The sequence below is a fragment of the Heteronotia binoei genome, chromosome 3 (genome assembly GCF_032191835.1).
Source record: "Heteronotia binoei isolate CCM8104 ecotype False Entrance Well chromosome 3, APGP_CSIRO_Hbin_v1, whole genome shotgun sequence".
NCBI lineage: Eukaryota > Metazoa > Chordata > Lepidosauria > Squamata > Gekkonidae > Heteronotia > Heteronotia binoei.
Window position 1 is genome coordinate 23,727,037 of NC_083225.1, and position 16,412 is coordinate 23,743,448.

Consider the following 16,412-nt stretch of genomic DNA (forward strand, 5'->3'; position numbering starts at 1 on the left):
AAAACTCTGCACCATCCTCTATTTGACAGCCCTTCAAGAGCAAAAGAGAAAAGACTGCAAAGTTTCTGGCCAAATAGTTTTTAGTTCTGGGAAGAAGGGTCATAATTAACTGGTAGCCCAAGAAAGGAAAAGGAAAAGTTCCCTGTGCAAGCACCAGTCTTTTCTGACTCTGGGGTGACGTTGCTTTCACAATGTTTTCATGGCAGACTTTTTATGGGGTGGTTGGCCATTGCCTTCCCCAGTTATCTACGCTTTCCCCCCAGAAAACTGGGTACTCATTTTACCGACCTTGGAAGGATGGAAGGCTGAGTCAACCTCAAGCTGGCTACCTGAAAACCCAGCTTCCGTTGGGGATCGAACTCAGGTCGTGAGCAGAGCTTAGGACTGCAGTACTGCAGCTTTAACACTCTGCGCCACGGGGCTCTTTAGCCCTAGAAAAGGCAGGGCTTTTTTTTTCTGCCGGAGCCCACAGGAACAGAGCTTCTCCTGGGATTGCCAGTGCTCCGGCTGCCCCGACCAGCCATGAGGCAGCCATGTGCTCCCAGGGCAGGCGGTGTGGCCTAATGTGCAAATGAGCTCCTGCTAGTGACCATTTGCTAGTAAATTTTGCCATTTTGCGCAGTAAACTCTAGTTGCAAAGTGCATTGAAAGTGGATTAAAAGTGCATTATTTAGTGTGTGAGAAAATGCAGTGAATATGTGCATGTTAAGATTCTGGACACTTTCACACACGCTAAATAATGCATTTTCAATCCACTTCAGCGACCGTTTGCAAGTGAATTTTGCCATTTGCACACTAAACCCCAGTTGCAAAGCGCATTGAAAGTGGATTGAAAGTGCATTATTTAGTGTGTGTGAAAGTGCTCACAGTCACACACAACTGTGCAGTTCCACATATTACATTTTTAAGAAAAGCCTTCTTACTAAGGACGGAAACTCCCAGATTGATCCTCATAAAAAGAGCATTTCCCTTGCACTAACTTCGTGTTTCCTCCTCCAAGCTGGCCTTTTATTTTTTATGGAGAGAGGTCTGCACAAGCTTCTTAGAGAATTATATGTATACGTACACTCAATAAGTACAATTTTCTGTAGGGCAGATTTAGAAAACAGTGCCTTCAACTCTGTAGGAGGTTTTTATACATAATAATAGTTCTTGCCTGCTTTTGGTTTGTTAATCTGTAGTCGGTATGTGGGTAATGTACATAGCAACCTACGCTTAGGCGGCAAGGGTGGTAATTTGATCTTTTTTGTTCCATGAGTCAGTCGCACCCTAATAACAGAAGAGGGTTCTGTCAAACTCGTTTAGCTCATCTCCGGTGCGTTTTGAGGGAGTTCCGAGTGGTTTTGCCACTTTGCCTCGTGCAAGGTGGGAAAGGGGGGAGAAGCATGCTGGAGCCACGCTGATTTCGGCAGGAGTCAGAGGCAGTCTCGCATGCGGCTGTTCTGGCCTCGAAGGTGAGTGACAAGACCCAAGTGTGAAAGGGGTTTCTGGTAGGGTTGCTAACTCTTGGTTGGGAAATATCTGGAGGTTGTGGGGGTGGAGCCTGGGGTGGATGTGGTGGGGGAGGGGGGAGGGGAGTCCACCAGGGCTTTTTTTGTAGCAGGAACTCCTTTGCATATTAGGCCACACCCCTGATGTAGCCAATCCTCCAAGAGCTTACTGGGCTCTTAGTGCAGGGCCTAGTGTAAGCTCCAGGAGGGTTGGCTACATCAGGGGGGTGCAGCCTAATATGCAAAGGAGTTCCTGCTCCAAAAAAAGCCCTGAAGTCCACCTTCCAAAGCAGCCATTTTTTCTCCGGGAGAACTCACCTATGTTGTCTGGAGATCAATTGTAATGCTGGGCGATCTCTAGGTCCCACTTGGAGGCTGACAATACTTTTGTTCTGGGAGTGGCAAGAGGAAATGATGTCTCTCCCTCAACCTAGAAAGACGTTGTTTGCATAGGTGCAGAAATGGTATATTAGAAACACCTCAGTGCTTTCCGGTTTCTTCTTTGCTGAAGAGTGATGTGTTAAAAACCTGACCTTTGATCAAATACTTCTTTCAAATGACTTGAACGTTCCAGGGTGGCGGTGTTTTTGCCAGATTTATGTCTATCTTCCCTCTACTGACAGTAATTATTTTGGTGTAGTGGTGTAGTGGTTAAGTGTGCAGACTCTTATCTGGGAGAACCGGGTTTGATTCCCCACTCCTCCACTTGCAGCTGCTGGGATGGCCTTGGGTCAGCCATAGCTCTGGCAGAGGTTGTCCTTGAAAGGGCAGCTGCTGCAAAAGCTCTCTCAGTTCCAGCCACCTCACAGAGTGTCTGTTGTGGGGGGAGAAGATGTAGGAGATTGTAAGCCGCTCTGAGTCTCTGATTCAGAGAGAAGGGCGGGGTATAACTCTGCAATTCTTCTTCTTCTTTTAGCTTTTTTTTTTTTTGCCAGAAGCTGATTCTGTCATCTCTTGCCAGGGAAGGTGTCTGAGACTGGCTTTTAACCTGTGATGATGTGCCATGCGTCTTTCATTAGGCCATTCTGGATAGCCATTTGCCCCACACTTCACAACGTGTTGTTGTAATGGGAACAGTTTGCAGCCAGATCCGTGGGAAACCTGCCTAATGCAGCTGCTCCTCCCTCATGTTCAGTAGTGTGACATCTCATGGTTGAAGATGTGGGACTGGTTGCTTTTCTGCCATTCCTGTTCGCAAGCCATAATTTCCATTCCCCAAGTTCCCTGGGAAGCTATGTAGTAAACCTCTTGGTTTTGACTCATTGTTTTGCAGAGCTGTGTCAAAACGGGCGGATGCTTTTAAAGGAAAGCTTTCTCTGCTCTGTGACGCAGAGTGGTAAAGCTGCAGTGCTGCAGTCCTAAGCACGACCTGAGTTCGATCCCAGCGGAAGCTGGGTTCAGGTAGCCAGCTCAGGGTTGACTCAGCCTTCCATCCTTCCGAGGTCAGTAAATGAGTACCCAGCTTGGGCCAAAGGAGGCCAAACTGAAGAGTACGCGTGAAAGGGCCTTTTCGATCGCAGCTCCACACTGGTGGAACCAAGTACCGGATGAAGTGTGGGCCCTGCGGAGTCTTGATCAATTCCTTAGGGCCTGCAAGACTACCCTTTTCCAAATGACCTTCACTTAATGTGGATTTAGTCTACTATATCTGGCCATCATAAACTACTGAGGAGAACATCTAGAATATAGCACTGTAAATGTTAGTTTTAATTGTAATTTTATGGTTTTAATTATAATGATTTTAATTAAATTAATAATTAAATTATATCATTTTGAGATAATGTTTTTATGTTGTAATTTGTAATTCTTATATGTTGTGAGCCACCCTGAGCCTGCTTCGGCAGGGGGGGCGGGATATAATAAATAATAAAATAAATAATAATAATAATAATTAATTGTAGATGACTGGGGAAGGCAATGGCAAACCACCAGTAAAAAGTCTGCCATGAAAAAATCATGATTCGACATCACCCCAGAGTCAGAAATGACTGGTGCTTGCACAGGGGACTACTTTTTTTTTTTTAAACAGAGCTGTTCAGTGGTTTATTTTTCCTTCATTTCTTCCCCAGCTATTACAACAGCCAAATTAGACCATCGAGCCTATCTTTCTGATGCTAAAACCAGATACCCAAATTTATACATAAAGAGAAAGCAAACACAAACACACATAATTGCCACAGTCGTATCTTGACTGGACTCAATACTTACTTGCAAAACAGAGGCTTAAATTTAATCTCTGAGGGAGTCCTCAGTTGTGCGAGGCACAAAGAAAGCAACAACGTGAATAGGCATTTTCTCCTAGAAGCCACCAGTCTTAGGAAAACCATTGTTCATTTCTGTAACAGCTTCCATAATACAAATGGGTTGAATCTCATTGAAATTTTCCACTAATAGAAAGGGAGGCAGTTTTGGCCACTCTTTGACTTCCCTCAATGCTGTTCCTGGTGTGGGGGGGGATTTGGGCTGCAGTGGCCAGTTAAATCCCCTCAGCTAGTAGAAACCTCTTTTATTGGTGGAAATGAATTAGACTTGGCAACCCTGCTAAACCTCCTTCTTAAGAACATCAGAGAAGCCATGATGGATAAGGCCAATGGCCTATCCAGTCCAACACTCTGTTTCACACCGTGGCCAAAAAACCCCAGGTGCCATCAGGAGGTCCACCATTGGGGCCAGGACACTGGAAGTCCTCCCACTGTGCCCCCCCAAGCACCAAGAAATACAGAGCATCTCTGCCCCAGACAGAGAGTTCCATCTATACACCGTGGCTAAATAAGAACATAAGGGAAGCCATGTTGAATAAGGCCAATGGCCCATCCAGTCCAACACTCTGTGTCACACAGTGGCCAAAAAAACGAGGTGCCATCAGGAGGTGCCTCAGTGGGGCCAGGACACTAGAAGCCCTCCCACTGTTGCTCCGCCCCCCTCCCCACAAGCACCAAGAATACAAAGCATCACTTGCCCCAGACAGAGAGCTCCATCCAGGGCCGGTGCTAGGGTTTTTGATGCCCTAGGCAAGTTGCGCACTAGTGCCCCTCCCCCCATAATTTTTTTTTAAAACAGAGAATTGTAGGAGAAATGAAGAAACTTGAAACTATTAACATTTTTAATGTACAGGTTTTAATTTTACATTTAATTTTTTTAAAAAATTGTGAGATTAAACAATACAAATTGTGAGAAGATCCTTTTAGCTGGAGGTGCCAGGGACAAGACCTTCACATAACCATTTCTACTTGACCCTTTTAGCTGGAGGTACCAGGGACAAGACCTTCACGTGACCATTTCTACTTGACCCTTTTAGCTGGAGGTGCCAGGGACAAGACCTTCATATGACCATTCCTACTTGATCGTTTTAGCTGGAGGTGCCAGGGACAAGACCGTCTCATGACCATTTCTACCTGATCCTTTTAGCTGGAGGTGCCAGGGACAAGACCTTCACGTGACCATTTCTTCTTGATCCTTTTAGTTGGAGGTGCCAGGGACAAGACCTTCTCATGACCATTTCTGCTTGATCCTTTTAGCTGGAGGTGCCAGGGACAAGACCTTCACATGACCATTTCTTCTTGATCCTTTTAGCTGGAGGTGCCAGGGACAAGACCTTCTCATGACCATTTCTACTTGATCCTTTTAGCTGGAGGTGCCAGGGACAAGACCTTCACGTGACCATTTCTACCTGATCCTTTTAGCTGGAGGTGCCAGGGACAAGACCGTCTCATGACCATTTCTACTTGACCCTTTTAGCTGGAGGTGCCAGGGACAAGACCTTCATATGACCATTTCTACCTGATCCTTTTAGCTGGAGGTGCCAGGGACAAGACCTTCACATGACCATTTCTACCTGATCCTTTTAGCTGGAGGTGCCAGGGACAAGACCTTCACATGACCATTTCTACCTGATCCTTTTAGCTGGAGGTGCCAGGGACAAGACCTTCACATGACCATTTCTACCTGATCCTTTTAGCTGGAGGTGCCAGGGACAAGACCTTCACATGACCATTTCTACTTGATCCTTTTAGCTGGAGGTGCCAGGGACAAGACCTTGTGCACGTGAGAAAGATGCTCTACCACTGAGCTATGGCTCCCACTGCATGGCTCTGTTAAAGTAGAGTAGGAAGGATGAGTGGCAGCAGACAACTTCAACAGGAGCCAATTTTTAGAAACTGTAATTGGCTTTTCTTCAGCTTTTGCAGTTGGTTAATTTATCCCTGCTGGGCTCCAAGGAACACACCTCCCAGGCACTGTCTGCTTTCGTGTTTCCCTGGTCTGTAACATACCTGGGGAATGCAAAACCAGCCGGGCAGTGTCTGCGCTCCATGGAGCCTGCTTTCTATTGGGGAAGGCAGGCTCCAAGGCGCACACACACCGCACTTGGGGATAGGAGGTACCTGGTGGTGCCTCCTAGGCCAGGTGGCGCCCTAGGCGGTCACCTACTTGGCCTACTCCCACGCACCGGCCCTGGTTCCATCAGTACCCTGTGTCTAATAGCCACTGACGGACCTCTGCTCCATATGTTTATCCAGTCCCCTCTTCTTCAGCCTGGTTAGGCCACAGTTCAGAAATGCTTTGCACATTACACACGAGGCATCTGTGCTTGAGAGAAGAGAAGGCCACCCTTTGGATGCTTCCCCAGAATGCAGCAGATGCGGCGAGAAGCAGCCAAGCACCACACATTTGGAAGAGGGCTTGGAACTTAAATTACAGGTTGTAGCAACCCCCCTGTCAAAAGCAGAGCTCCAGTAGAGCTCCTGGATTGTACTTTTAACAGTTTCCTTCGCTTCTCTGTCATCGAACGCTATAAATGCAAGTCTGCAAATGATGAGGTTTGCGACTAAATGAGCACATCCTTCCACGGTGACTGAATTTAGAGACGCTGCTCAAAAGAAACCGGTTGAGAGGGAAGGTACATGCAGAACAGAACACCCAGCATTTACAGAAGTTTTTAAACCTCCCCCTGTTGATTCACAATTTGGAGATAGCTTCTGAACTTAATTGGTAGTTGTTTCCTCCTACAACTAAGTTTTAAACAGCCATTTGCTTTTTTCTGCCAACCCATTAAATATCTTTCTGGATCATCCCTACAGGGTATACTTGGTTTAGAAGCAGAAGGATATAGTGCATACTTCCTAAATGTCAACATGCATTTAATAACATTTTGAATGGCAGCAGAGTGAAATGCCATCTGCAAAGTGCACTTTTTTCCATGTGCGTTCACAATCACGGAGCCCCTCTCTCTCTCCCCTCTGCCCACATTTCTCCTCTGGTTCCAGTCCGGGATCATGTAATCAGCAAGGTATCCTGATACAGCACAGGCAATCAGATTGGATTAAGTAGTATCAGGTCTTTTTGTGAGCAGGAACGCAGTTCTGGCTGGCTTGGTGCCGGGGTGTGTGGCCTAATATGCAAATGAGTTCCTGCTGGGCTTTTTCTACAAAAAAACCCAAAAGCCCTGAGTAATGTCACTGCTGATGGCAAACCAGAAAGCACTACCCTTGCTCAGAGTGGACGGAAGACACTCCTGCACTACCAAATGTGGCAACACTTTATATCTTTCTACAATATGCAGTGTCAGTTTTTGCCTGCTTTTGCTGCATGACATCGGGTCTTTCCGATGTCTCGGTAATGCCGGCATGCTCTCTTTCCTCATCCCTCTGAAACAGGTGAATCCTTCTGCCCTGTTCACATGTCTTTCCCACAGAAACTGCAATAGGGGATGCTTTCATTTTGCAGAAGGCAGAGGGGGGGAGAAAGGTAAAGGTAGTCCCCTTTGCAAGCACCAGTCGTTTCCGACTCGGGGGCGACGTTGCTTTCACAGTGTTTTCACGGCAGACTCTTCACGGCAGAGACTGGTGCTCCTAGTACGAATCGGATGAGAAGTAATTGGCAGAAACCATTTTCTGAAAGAGGAACATGACTTCAAAAGCATGTATAGTTTCCTGTCAAGAGTTTTGATTCCCGTTAATGGCTTTATAAGGGGCATTTCCATGAATTCCAGAAAGAATGACTCATGAAAGTCGAGCACCACTTGGTGAAAGTTTGTTCTGGTTACTTCCTTTAGAAATTGGAACTATCCATCTATAAAATGTACTGTGTGAAACGACACCATTTCTGGTAAAGCGATCCCTCCTTACGTAATGCTTTCTTTGGGCATTCACTCCATGATGAAAAGGAGCGGAGACAGCAGGGTAAAACCTGCAACCGCAAGAGTGGCGTCTTTTGCAGACAGGTCCCTGTCTCTTCTTTCCAGATTCTTTGCTGCGAGTTTCTCCAAATGTTGCTGGAGCAGTGAGGAGGCCTTCCGGGATTGCAAACCTCTGAGTTGGGCCTGGAGGTTACAAGTCTCCTGGTGGTAACTGGAGATCTCCTGGAATTACAACTGGTCTACAGGTTACAGAGACCAGTTCCCCTTAGGGTTGCCAAGTCCAATTCAAGAAATATCTGCGGACTTTGAGGGTGGAGCCAGGAAACATTGGGGGTGGAGCCAGGAGCAAGGGTGTGACAAGCATAATTGAACTCCAAATGGAGTTCTGGCCATCACATTTAAAGGGACCACACACCTTTTAAACTCACAACCTGAGTTCAATCCCAGCGGAAGCTGGGTTCAGGTAGCCAGCTCAGGTTGACTCAGCCTTCCATCCTTCCAAGGTCGGTAAAAGGAGTCCCCAGCTTGCTGGGGGGGAAACGTAGATGACTGAGGAAGGCAATGGCAAACCACCCCGTAAAAAGTCTGCTGTGAAAACGCTGTGAGAGCAATGTCACCCTAGAGTTGGAGACGACTGGTGCTTGCACAGGAGACTACCTTTACCTTTTTCTTACGCCTTTTAAATGCCTACCCTCCATTGGAAATAATGAAAGATAGGGGGACCTTCTTTTGGGTCCAATCTTTTTGAAACTTGGAGGGTCTTCTGAGGAGAGGGACCAGATCCTATGCTGAAAATTTGGTGCTTCTACCTCAAAAAACAGCCCCTGCCGAGCCCCAGATACCCTCAGATCAATTCACCATTATTCCGTATAGGGAATAATGGAATGCCCAGTAGACATTTCTCTCCTCACCCCCCCCCCCCCCACTTTATGATGACCCTGAAGCAGGAGGCGGGCCTCCAAACCAAGGGACCCCCTACTCTCACCTGATGATTGCAACCCTAATTCCCCTGGGGAGGGGGGGATGGCTGCTTTGAAAGGTGGACTCTATGATATTCTCCACATAGGTTCCTGCCCTCCCCAGACTTCACTCCCAAATCTCCAGGAATGTCCCAACCTTGAGCTGGCAACCCTAATGCTTTTCCCACCTCTCAGAATAATTCCATGCATCCCTCACCATTGAGCAAATTGATCAGTCTTCTGGAGCTCAAGGAAGTAGTCTTCTTCCATTCAGGCCCTGATCGAACCCTGATCTGTCTCTTTCCTTTGTTTCAACAGATTAGGGTTGCCAGCCCCCAGGTCCCAGTGGGGGATCCCCCAGTTTTGGGGGTTCCTCTCCACCGCAGACCAGCTGGCCAGTGGGGGGGACTCCTCCCCTAAACAGTGATGTCATTATGTCAGGAGCAATTTAACCATGGAGTTTGCCCAAAAACCAGAGAATCCCCTGTGCAGCATCCCCCCCACCCCCAGATTGCCAGATGGGTGAGGGGATCTGGCAACTCTACTGCATATTGGTGCCTCCAGTACCTTCAATCCCTGTTCTGGAATGTGGTAGAGGTGTCAGACTCATGAAGACCAGATCTGACATAAATAAGGCCTTCTCTGGCCATGAGCATCATGAAATGTAATGCCAGGTAGCAGAGATATAAACTTTATGAAGGACACAGACAAACACAAAGATTTTTAAAAACTTAAAATAAAGCATGTTTAAAACATTAGCACTCGTTGGTCTTAAAGATGCTTTCTTTGTATCTCTCCCATGGGATCCAGGGAACTGGGCAAAGGAAGCTCCGCCTCTTTCCTTCCTTCCCCAGGGGACCAGGAGGGGGAGGAGCCTGAGCCAATAGAAGGAAGAGATGCCTGGCTCAGCAGCTCTGCTGTGCAATTGAAAGAGCCTGGCAAAGCAAACTCTCCCTCCTCCCTTCCTCTCCCCAAGAAAGGAGTTTCAACTAATGGAGAAAATAGAGACTTTGCTCTGTAGCTCCTGTGCTGTTGAACAAGCCTGGCAAAGCAAGCTGTGATGCAGAAGGAGGCAAGAGAGAGGGAGAAGGAAGCAGATGACAGCCAGTTGCTTGAGGGCCTGATAGGAGCCTTCCGTGGGCCTGGTTTGGCCCCCAGGCCACATGTTTGACACCCCTGGTCTACAGCTCTTCTTCAATATGTTTTGTGTGACCTGAAGCCATTAGTGTTGGTTTCCTGGCCCTGAAGACATTTGAGCACGTGTTTAAAGACCGTTGCTCATTGTTTGACTTTAATGTGTTGAGTGACTTCTGTAAAATTAACCAAGGCCATTAAGGTCATATCTGGTTACAAAGCATGTGTTGAATTAAGAGAGGGATGGTGGCTCAGTGGTAGAGCATCTGCTTGGTAAGCAGAAGGTCCCAGGTTAAGTCCCTGGCATCTCCAACTAAAAAGGGTCCAGGCAAGTAGGCATGAAAAACCTCAGCTGGAGACCCTGGAGAGCTGCTGCCAGTCTGAGTAGACAATACTGACTTTGATGGACCGAGGGTCTGATTCAGTATAAGGCAGCTTCATATGTTCATATGTTCAATTATATATATTTTTTATTCTCTGGAGTAATAACTTTTGATTTTGATGCCTGGTCTACACTCCTGCCCTCCCATTCTTCATGGTAGAAGCACAATATCCCAGAGAGACCATGTTGTGATTTGAACCAGCGTCTTTGTCTCTTGTGGATGGGAATACTTGTTCTGAGTTGCTGAACTGCATGACAGAAATTGATTTTTTTTTAAAATGCTACATATTACTGTTCTACCAGCAGTAACTCAGAGCCAGTCTGGTGTAGTGGTTAAGTGTGCGGACTCTTATCTGGGAGAACCGGATTTGATTCCCCACTCCTCCACTTGCACCTGCTGGAATGGCCTTGGGTCAGCCATAGCTCTGGCAGAGGTTGTCCTTGAAAGGGCAGCTGCTGTGAGAGCCCTCTCCAGCCCCACCCACCTCACAGGGTGTCCGTTGTGGGGGAGGAAGGGAAAGGAGATTGTGAGCCGCTCTGAGACTCTTTGGAGTGGAGGGCGGGATATAAATCCAATATCTTAATCTACCTCACAGGGTGTCTGTTGTGGGGGGGGAAGGGAAAGGAGATTGTGAGCCGCTCTGAGACTCTTCGGAGTGGAGGGCGGGATATAAATCCAATATCTTCATCTACCTCACAGGGTGTCTGTTGTGGGGGAGGAAGGGAAAGGAGATTGTGAGCTGTTCTGAAACTCTTTGGAGTGGAGGGCGGGATATAAATCCAATATCTTCTTCTTCTTCTAATATGTGATAGCAATCTGTCGCTGTGACATTATATGCCCTACAGTGGCAATGTTGGTTCATGCCGCAAACTAGCATTTAATAAAGTACTAGTTAGAGAACAAGCCACTCCAACAGTTAGGAGAAGCTGTTAACACAGAGCACCTGTAATTAGCGCTGTCTTCGGTAACAGGACAAAATTATACCACTACAATTAGGGACGATGTAGCTTTCTGTTTCTCTCTACTTGTGAAAATACCATGAGCCGGAAAGGATGCATTTCTTATGGAGCATGTTCTAAATGAGACAGGTCCTTACGAGCTTGCAAGATGTAAAACAGGGGTCACTAATGAAAGAAAATGACATGGCTTGTTACCATGTCTTCATATGCAAAGACGGGTCCAGAGATGGTTTTCACAAACTGGAAGCAAATATTAAAGACCTGCTACTGTCCGTGTTTCAAGGAGCTATTAAGGGCGTGGAAGTGGTCATGTTGGTTGAAAAAGTTGGCAGCTTTGTCCACCACTACTCCTTATAGCAAGCAATTATGTAGAAAATCCATGGGGGGTGGGTGGGTTCAGAAGAATGGCCTTTTGAATGTAGCATTCTAGAAGAAAACGTGTTTATTCCCACTCTGTGTTTCACCATTGGGAACATTTCTCTCCATCTAATATTCCAATATTGAACATATGAAGCTGCCTTATACTGAATCAGACCCTTGGTCCATCAAAGTCAGTATTGTCTTCTCAGACTGGCAGCGGCTCTCCAGGGTCTCAAGCTAAGGTTTTTCACACCTATTTGCCTGGACCCTTTTTTGGAGATGCCAGGGATTGAACCTGGGACCTTCTGCTTCCCAAGCAGATGCTCTACCACTGAGCCACCATCCTTTTCTTTCCTAACCAGAAAGAGAAGCTACAGTATAATTAGTGGAAAACATTAACCTAGAGTGAACACTAAATCTAAAAGATGTCACTTATCATATTCATGTCTAAAACTAAATCTAAAAGATGTCACTTACCGCATGTGAGGCGATTTTTACCATGAAGTACGGTACTTTCCACCCGTGTTGATTGTTGCTGTTTACTCTACTGTTGTTTACTATATTATCTTTTTAAAAAACCACTATCTCTTCTGAAGGTTTCTTCTCTCATGAGTCATTTGATAGAATCTTAGAGGAAATTGTGGGAAGCCATATTTTAGGTGAACCATAGATTCAGATGGCTAGTTGGTCTCCATTCCCTTGGATGGGTTGGAGTTGGAACCCTGTGGTGGAAGACATCAAAAGCCTCCTTCCCTGTGAGTAGAATGCAAATGTTCTTGATTTACCGTGGGCTAAAAATATACCGTGTGAAATCATCACAGAATTCCTGAGGTGGCAAATTACCGCCTCAGCACACCCAATGCACGTGCTAACGCTTTTAAACAAGCCAGTTGGTCATGTGAAAATGGAAACCTTCTCTGTGAGGTATTACTCAATCTTGAGGTGTGTGACTTAACACGGGTCAGTAAAAATGAGCAAGTCCTTATCGGTGAACGTTGTTCAGACAGAAGCAAACCATAGTACATCTGTGGCCCAAAATGCTCTTGTGATTTAAATATGAGCACTGCTTTGTTACAAAGCAACATAGGACACTCCTAGGAGAGACACATGAAGCTGACTTTTGCTGAATCAGACCCTTGGTCCATCAAGGTCAGTATTGTCTACTCAGACTGGCAGCAGCTCTCTGGGGTCTCAAGTAGAGAACTTCCTAGTCCTTTCAGCTGGATATGTTAGGGATTAAACCTGGGACTTTCTGCTCTAACGTTAGGGTTGCCAAGCTCAATTCAAGAAATATCTGGGGACTTTGGGGTTGGAGCCAGGAGACTTTGGGGGTGGAGCCAGGAGACTTTGGGGGTGGAGCCAGGAGCAAGGTTGTGACAAGCATAACTGAACTCCAAAGGGAGTTCTGGGCCATCACATTTAAAGGGACCACAAAAAAAAATGCCTCTATTGGAAATAATGGATAGGGGCACCTTCTTTTGGGGCTCATAGAATTGGACCCCCTGGTCCAATCCTTTTGAAACTTGGAGGGTGTTTTGAGGAGAGGCATTGGATGCTATGCTGCAAATTTGGTGCCTCTAACTAAAAAAAAATAGCCCCCCCAGAGCCCCAGATAATCACAAATCTATTCTCCATTATACACTATGGGAATCAGTCCCCATAGGGAATAATGGAGTGCCAACAGACATTTCCCCCCCACACTTTCTGATTACTCTGAAGCGGGGGGAAGGCCTCCAAACCGGGAGGGTCCTCTGCCCCCACCTGGGGATTGGCAACCCTTCCTAACATTAAGCCAGCCCACGGGACAAAAGAAAGGGAAAATGCTCTGAGATGGATTGGAGACCTCTCTCTCTCTTTTAACGAATAGTTTTCCAGGTAAGATGTAAAAGCATAGAAACACTGATGGGTTAACAAAGGTAGTTTCTGACACAAAGTTATATATATAAACGCCACCCCTAAAAGAGTAATGAATTAAAATTGTCTGATTTAATTGTTCTGACATCTGAATGTGTTGGGTTAGAAGCAAGATGTCTTATTTACATCAGTTAGGGACATTCCGGTGGGAAGGGGAATGTTCCACACCTCTGGCCTGAACTTCTGGTGAGACATTATCAAGCTTTGTGGTTAAGAGTAAGAATCATAATTTTTAACCGAACCAGTGTGTTCGTGGGTGAATAGAGGAATCCATAAAGAGTTTCTTGGTGTCCAACAGAAGAGAAAACTATGTGATATTGAAATAGCTTAATCTCATGCAAATAATGCCAGGGCATGCATTTTAATCTTGCAGGACTCATTGATATTGTTTGTGATGGAGCTGCTGTCTAGTATTAACTCACCTAGTAGCAAAAAAGCTCTTTGTACATTGTTTGTACATTGGCAGCACCTCTATTCAGTCGGACGTAAGAGTTCACAAAAGATATTTGCTGTTTAGGAATATATGCTGGTGGGCAACCTGTTCATGACTGTAGCTGCTTGCCAGACGGTTGGCTTCAAAGGTTCAAGGTAATTAGTACATGCAAATGATCTAAGATTGTATCTATTCTCCAGGATAAAAGGGTACATTACAATGCGGAGATGATTTCCATGTAGCAAACATAATTTGTATTAGCTTGGCACATGGAGACGAGTCTGAGCATCGCCTGATGGGTGATGCTTCCCTTCTGTGCAGTTGGCTGATGAATCTACCTCCTTCCTATATTGTGATTCCTTCCCCTATTGTGATTAATGTGCTCAGAAATGGCAAAGCTGTAGCTATTTCAGTTCTATGGACCTGGATGGCTCAGGCTAGCCTGATCTCCGAAGCTGTTAGTATTTGGATACAAGACCACCAATGAAGTACAGAGTTATTCCACAGATACAGGCAGGGCTTTTTTCTGTAGCAGGAACTCCTTTGCATATTAGGCCGCACACCCCTGATGTAGCCAGTCTTCCTGGAGCTTACAGTCGGCCCTGTACTAAGCTCTGTAAGCTCTTCAGAGATTGGCTGCATCAGGGGTTTGTGGCCTTATGTGCTACAAAAAAAGCCCTGGCTACGGACAGTGACAAAGCATCTCCGAACAGCTCTAACCTTGAAAACCCAGGGGCAGGGGGAGGGTGGTGGTGATGGTTCATCATAAGACAGCTGCAACTTTATGGCAGTTCCACCACTGCCAATGTCTCTTGAGGCTAGTTTGAGACTTCTGTCTTTCACTATTCACTGCCACAGGTGGTGGTGGCGGCCACAAGCATGGCCACCTTCAAGAGGGGTTTAGATAAAAATATGGAGCAGAGGTCCATCAGTGGCTATTAGCCACAGTTTTTTGGCCACTGTGTGACACAGAGTGTTGGACTGGATGGGCCATTGGCCTGATCCAAAATGGCTTCTCTTATGTTCTTATGTGACACAGAGTGTTGGACTGGATGGGCCATTGGCCTGATCCAACATGGCTTCTCTTATGTTCTTATGTGACACAGAGTGTTGGACTGGATGGGCCACTGTCCTGATCCAACATGGCTTCTCTTATGTTCTTATGTGACACAGAGTGTTGGACTGGATGGGCCATTGACCTGATCCAACATGGCTTCTCTTATGTTCTTATGTGACACAGAGTGTTGGACTGGATGGGCCATTGGCCTGATCCAACATGGCCTCTCTTATGTTCTTATGTTCTTACTAGCCCCTTTCAGCATCCTCTGTCATGTTCACCAACCCTCTCTTGCCGTACTGTCGCGTCACCTTTATAATGCTTGGTACAAAATTGTGCTCATACTGAGCATTGCTTTAGCCTTCCTTAACGCTTATTGAAATGTCGGTATAAATAATGTGACGTCAATACGAAGCGTGTCTCAGTGAAAAAGAATTGATCAAGAAGTTACTGAAAAGCCACAATACTTGTAACTAAGAAAATGGCTTTGTAGGTTACGTTAGGAGAGAAACGTTGGCTCAGTGGCAGAGCATCTGCTTGGTAAGCAGAAGATCCCAGGTTCAATCCCTGGCATCTGCAACTCAAAAGAGTCCAGGCAAAGAGGCGTGAAAAACCTCAGCTTGAGACCCTGGAGAGCCACTGCCAGTCTGAGTGGACAAGACTGACTTTGATGGACCCAGGAGGGTCTGATTCAGTATAAGGCAGCTTCATATGTACTGAAAAACCACAGAACTTGTAGCTAAGAAAATGGCTTTGTAGGTTAATGCTTTGAAGTGGGACCTATTTCTGAATTTACTGTATTTTGGCAACCCACTTGAACATTTGCTGGCATGCATCCTACCACTTGGCTCTGCAAAGTTCAAATCCTTCCTCTTCAGATAGTCTTCCTCCAGCTTTTCCCCAGAAGATATGTGGGCCCACTTTTGGGTAGGGTTGCCAGTTCTTGGTTGGGAAATTCCTCGAGATTTTGGGGGTGGGGCCTGGGGAGGGTGGGATTTGAGAAAGGGTGGGACCTCATCAGGGTATAAGGCTAGAGAGTCTACCCTCCAAAGCAGCCATTTTCTTTAGGGAACTTTTTTCTTTTGTCTGAAGATCATTTGTAATTCTAGAAGTTCTCCTGGCCATACCTGGAGGCTGGCAACCCTACTTTTGGGGCCCGTTTGTGAAGTAGCTCCATGCTTCTCTCCTAGTAATAAAGCCCAGGAGTCTTGGATCAACTAACACCAAACAAGTGTATATTGTTAATGTGTTGTGATTTATAACATATATTTGTATGATCAAGCAACAGGGTGTATTTCTTGTCCATTTTGCACATTATTTGCAGAAGGAAACCTAAGTTTTCTATTGAGCCTCTGCTCTCATTTTGCCCTGATCGTTGTTATCATCATCCTCTTCCTCCTCCTCTTTTGGTCTCATCACCTGCGAGAAGGGCATAACCCTCTTTTGGGACTAGGCCGCCAGGATGCAAACAACTGGACCAATGTAATCTTTTCTGGGAACTTGGACAAGTATAAAATATAATGAGTGCTGAGCCCCAAGACTGCTTTATTACTGAATCTGCCATTTTCCTTGGTGAATACCAGAGAG

General features: G+C 46.1%; 1 protein-coding gene across 1 annotated transcript in view; it reads left to right on the top strand.

Annotated features, from left to right (window-relative positions):
- LMO7 (LIM domain 7) overlaps window positions 1-16,412 on the top strand; it is a 252,121-nt gene that overhangs the window by 70,113 nt on the left and 165,596 nt on the right. The gene's annotated exons all lie outside the window — the stretch shown is intronic.